The sequence below is a fragment of the Pogona vitticeps genome, chromosome 8 (genome assembly GCF_051106095.1).
Source record: "Pogona vitticeps strain Pit_001003342236 chromosome 8, PviZW2.1, whole genome shotgun sequence".
NCBI lineage: Eukaryota > Metazoa > Chordata > Lepidosauria > Squamata > Agamidae > Pogona > Pogona vitticeps.
In genome coordinates, this window is record NC_135790.1 from 24,307,127 (window position 1) to 24,313,168 (window position 6,042).

Consider the following 6,042-nt stretch of genomic DNA (forward strand, 5'->3'; position numbering starts at 1 on the left):
TTTCCGGTTTCAAGATGGAAAAGAGAAAAATCTTTGTGTATCTGTACTCACATGCTCCAGGCCTTCTTATATTCCCCTCCCCAATTATTTGCAGGCAGCTCATGCTCCATACATTTCCCTTAGATACTAGAGGAATGTTACCCATTTACAGTGCCAACGGGAGTGGACGTAAAATTTGATCCATGTAATATACTCACCACCTTGCCTACCAAGGTCCCTAGCATTCAAGGAAAACTTATCATCCTCCCAGGCTGGGGAATTCTCTCTCTCTCTCTCTCTCTCTCTCTCTCTCTCTGTGTGTGTGTGTGTGTGTGTGTGTGTGTGTGTGTGAGTAGTCTAACCTTGTTATTAGGAGAGTTCTGTCCATTTAGCTATGAATAATTCAGCCTGAAACAGGGTTTATTGAAGGGCGCTGTCCAGGAAGCACTAGTTAAAGCTCTCACAGCATTTTCCATTATAAATCTCATATACACACAGCAGGTTTTATCATTCTATTACCGAATAGAAATTAAATGGGATTGGGGTGTGGGGAATGCACACTCTGTGCTAGTACAAGTGTTTGCAGATAGGCAGAGCTTTTCCACAACTTCTAAACTATTGTCACATTGTAAGCATCAGCTCTGTTATTTTTTGACAGCTTCAGTCAATGGAGGTGTGCTGACAAGGAAGCCCCAGTCCAATCAAGGTGACTTGCTTCCTGCTAAGTGTGCATGGAATTGCAGGCATGTAGTGCAAGTCTACACATGCTCACTCAGAAACTTGTCACAATGTGTTCACTGAGAATTAACAAGCATGTTAGAATGGCACCCAGTGGTGTAGTAGCACATTTGGGAGCTCAGGTACTCAATGTGAGAATCCCCATACCCTGAGTCTGAACATGCAGAATGGTGGAGCAGTCCCTATGAACAGATGATGAGCAGGTCTTTTGCAAAATTAATGGCTCTTAATTATGCATTCAAAAAAAAGGAACCCTCAAACATCTTGCTTCAGAACAAGGATTGCTTGAAGCAATATACTATCCCTAGAGATTGAAACTGAGCTCTGAAGGGACATGGACCATCTTCCACTAAATTCCTAGGAGATAAACAAGAATTCCTCTTTTTCCCCTTAATGTCACTTCTGCTTGGAACTACCTCCTTCTTTCAAATCCAGCATCAAAACCCTCCTGCCCTCTGAATGGTAGAAAATGCTTGTCTTCAACTTACAGGTGTAAACAGAGATACCTTCTTCCCCTACTGATTTCCACCTTCGTTAACTTCTTTTCCTTTTGTGGTCTGACTGGCTCAGGTTGATTTTTGTATTGGGCATTCCTTAAAGCAGGAGGCTGTACCTGCAGCTGTACCTCTGTGATTTACCATTGCACACACGGACTTAGGCAGAAATCCAGAGGTACAAATTACGCCACGTAAGGCCAATGCCAGGGTGGATTTTGGGAATCAAAAATAAATAAATAAATAAATGGGGGGACCTTTGGAAGGGGAAGGAGAAATCTTTCATTTCTTTTTTTTAAAAAAAATCACCACAATGGATTATGTCCCCAACCTTACACGGCATAATTTACAGCGACAGGATTTCAGCCAAGGTAATTTGCTGGTTTGATTTGACATCAATATATAGGGGGCAGAGGGATGGATATTACAAATAAAAAAAGAATATGGACATATACTAATTTGAACAGGCCATGGGATCAGATCTGAAAAATAGCACTGGTAAATAGTAGGACTCTTAAAGGCCTTTTACTTCAGCCTAAATCAGAAAGAGATGTTTTTGCTTTCCATGGATTCTTAGCCATCAGGTGTTCAGGTATTGCTAAGTCGAGGCTAAAACCATTTCTGTGTTTTGCGAATAACAATCCCCTTCGGTAATAGCGCTGGCTGTTAAATTTATTTATGCCTCACTTGTTCACACACATACACACTTGTATATCCATTAATTCCGAGATTCAGCTCAGTTAAATTAAATCTGATTGGCTACATTTCATTGCGATGTTCTCCCATTGACTACCTGCTTCCTGCCTAAAACAGGTCAGCCTCGTGATCAGTCCAGAGATGAGATAATGAAAACCGTCAGGGTGCACATGTTGAAAAAAATGCATCAGGTGCAGATTGTGGAAGATAGAATGCTTATTCAACCATCAGGAGAGCGGTTGTTGTTGGAATGTAAGAGTGACGAGAGGGAGGTCCAATACCTCCCACCCCCACCACAACTAGAGTTGGATGATCTGCACGCAGAATTTCGGAAAGAGAAAGAGACTGAGTGAGACGGGGGGGGGGGAGAGCTGAGTGTAGCCACTATACACATTTTAGGATGATGGCCGTCTGATGTGTTGTTGGTTGTCCACTGGGAGAATCAAGCCAGGGGGAGAGAATGTGTGCTTTTCCAGCTGCTCTTAGGACCATAGCATCTATCACTCTTCACACTAGCTAGAGTGGCTAGAAATGATGATAGCTGCAGTCCAACAGCATCTGGAGAGTCACCCGTTTACCACCCCCACCAACAAGGCACCAAGCTGTGCCTTGTCCTAACTGGTGGTTTTAACTGTAATATTGCTGTTCTGCCATTAGGTGGCACTTGTTCAAACTTGCATTGTTCTCCCTTCTAAGAGGCATCCATTTTGGCTTCGCTTACTTCTCTCAAGTAACCCAACATGGTGATCTGAAGCCTCCAGACAATCTTCTCTGTTAAACTCAATAAAACTCAGTTTTTAAAATAAAAAACAAACTCAATAAAATGTCAGGTCTCTCTGTTAAAATCAGTTTAAAAAACATTAGGAGAGAGAATCAGCATGGAGAAACTTTTCATACGAAAACTAAGGTGCCCTCTAATTTATAGCAATCAGGGTGAAGGAAGGATGTAAGTTTCATTTTGGTAGAACAGGTGCTGGATATGGCTTGCGTGGGCCAAACCTGACACTCCATGAGCACGTATGTTATCATTCACGTCTCCCGTGCCAGGTGCCTTTGGCTTCCACCTCACTATTCTTGTCACTATCATGAGGCCTGTTCCAACGGAGAACGGGGCTAAAATAGCAGCTGCACTGTTGTGCCTCTCTCCAAAAATGTCGCAGGCATCACTGTCGGGGGGGGGTGTCATTATCCTGTCAGAACTGCCTCCTTCTCAAGGTGTTAACATCTCTTTGGGAGGCTAGAATTACAGGGTACGGCACCAACCACCGCCTGAAATGAAAGATGCAAATTATTTCCATCTTACCGTTGAAAGAGATTGACAGGCACACAGGGTAGCCTCATCTTGTCCCCAGGATGAGGGGCGGAGTGGCGAGAGGAGGAAAGATCTGCCAGAACATCGCCTCCACTACTTCAACGGTAGGGATTTAATTTGGGGTATGTTGTTGATGCCGTTCTTTTAAACCACTCTCTTCCAAATGTCACAATATCATGCAAAACCATTTTTTAAAAGTCTAGTATAGGAGTTCAGGGGCAAAATACCTGTGGCGTTCACCCTTGTGGCATCTGCGTGTTTTGCCCCCACAAAGGTTCAGGTCACATTTTCCTCTCGCTGCCACCAGTGGATGACCTCAATCCACAATATAAATGATGTTTGTCAGAACACTTGTCTTCTGAATGCAAACAGAACTTATTTATTGACGTGAAGCAGATTTAGTAATAACAGAAGTTCTTCAGATAAACATTGTACACAAGCAAATCATGAACAGTTCTCTCAGCACATACTTTTCTCTTGCAATATCATCACCACCTTCTCTACCTATTTTCTTAACCACCTTATCACTCAGTACAGTGGTGCCTCGCATTACGACGTTAATTCATTCCAGCGAAATCGCTGTAGAATTAAACATCATAATGCGAAAATAAAAAACCCATTGAAACGCATTAAAACCTGGTTAATGCATTCCAATAGGCTGGAAACTCACTGTCCAGCAAAGATCCTCCATAGGGCGGCCATTTTCAGTGGCTGTCTTGCGAGGAATTCGTCCAAAATCACAGCGGGGAGCCATTTTATTTATCCGGTGGCCATTTTGAAACTGCCGATCAGCTGTTTTAAAATAATCATTTTGAGAAGAATCAGTTCCCGAAGCAGGGAATTGATCATTGCAAAGAGAAAAAAACCTTATTCAGACCATCGTTTTGTAATTGCAATTGCAATTGCAAAAATATCGTCGTAATGCGGTTTCATTGTAATGCGGGGCAATCGTAAGGCAGGGCATGACTATATCTGTTCCCTCTCTCTCTCTCTCTGACTAACCAGCCCTAACCTCTATCTGGATATCATCCAAATCTCTATCTGACTCCTCCTCCTCCCGCCAAACCTTTATATAACTGCTGACTCCGCCTCTCCAGCCCTCTCATAGGCTCATGCAAATCAGCTCATGACTATGAATGGCCTGAGTGACGTGGGGCGATAGTCACAGTACCTGATAGACCATCTTTCCATATACCTTCCACCACGCCACCTGATCCTCTCAGGCCATGCTCCTTTGGGTTGTCACTCAGAGGGAGACCAGGAAGTCATCAACTAGAAACAGGGTCTTCTCGCTCATTGCCCCATCCCTTTGTAATGGGCTCCCAGTGCAGCTGTGCCTGGCCCCTTCTCATAGTTTTTAAGAGAATACTCAAAACAAGGTTGTCAGCTGAAACCTTTTGAGACCATCCTCTCTTAATCTCGTACGGATCGGCCATCATTATGTTGTAAGATCACCATGGATTAGTTTTATTTCCTGATTTATTAGTTCTGGGTTGCTTTGTTTGTTTATATGTGGTGTTAGTATTTACTGTATTTTTTAGATTTATGTTATGTTTGTTTCACCTTGGATGTAAACCACCCAGAGTAGTGTTTACCACTAATTGGTGTGATATACAAGTAAATAAAAGAGGGCACACACAAACACACACAAACACAAACCTTTTGGGCTATCTCTCACATTGAAAACAAGTATAGGATAGTGCTTGGAACCAGTTAGACTACAAATCTTGCATTGGTCTAAACTCATTGGGTGGCCCTACACAATGCCCATCCCAGTGACTTCAGCTTTCCATCAGTTCATCTGCACAACTTCTCACTGGATGTTCCACTGTGTATTTTGCAGTTCAGCTCCTATGGTTGAAATCCTGTTGCTTAGCCTAGTATATTGCACTAGATATGGCCCATTTGAATTGGTGGAACTTAATGCAGGAGTTGTCCACCAACTGTCCAGCAACACAATGCTATGTTGTGGTACTCGCGTACTCAACAATTTTCACCCTTGATGAAACTGGTTAGGGCTGATGGGTCTTCCAAGAATGCCCTTCCTGTTCACAGTTCATTGAGAAGATAATGTAGGACCTATTTCTTATTTAATTCCAGGCTTTGCTTTTGGGCTTCCTCAATTTTAATTGCCCTCAGATACAATTGGGCGCCATTTCTCTGCCCAACACATCCTGTTGATATTCTAGAGATCACCAGTTTCTCCTATTAGAAGTGCATAACCTGTGAACTAAACAGCAAAATTGCTTTCCTCCAAGAGGTCTTTGTTTGCTCATGATTTACTCATTAAAGTATGCAGTGTTTGGTTTCAATAAATGTTTACGGCTCAGCAAACCCACACTGCTGATCTACGCCAAAAGGCAGAAGTCCAGAGTCTGGAGACTTAACAGTTAAGCCCAAAGGAATACAGCAGTCCAAGGGTAAAATTTAGAGGAATTAGGGAAGTCTTAAGATGCAGTTTGGTGCAGGTATCAGAATGAGGGCAGAACCTGGCGCATTATGGCTGCGACCTGGAATAATCTGGTGTGTTAAGATTCTGAGTTTCCAAACTCCAATCCTGGGCCTTTCAAACTCCAGCATTAATTATCTGGCAGAACCTGGCTTTTCTCGTTCAATCAGCAAAATATATTGGCTGGCAGATCTGCACTTCTACCCTATAAAATCCACAGGTGTTCTCAGACTGCTAGCTAGCTGGAGAGAGAAGTGGGGGGGGGACCTTATATCACTGAATTTGGCTGCTTGCCTCGCTTTAACACTGTGTTGATAAAGATTTAATTGGCAATTCTTGTCTGTAATGTAAGATAATTGCAGATATTCCCTGGA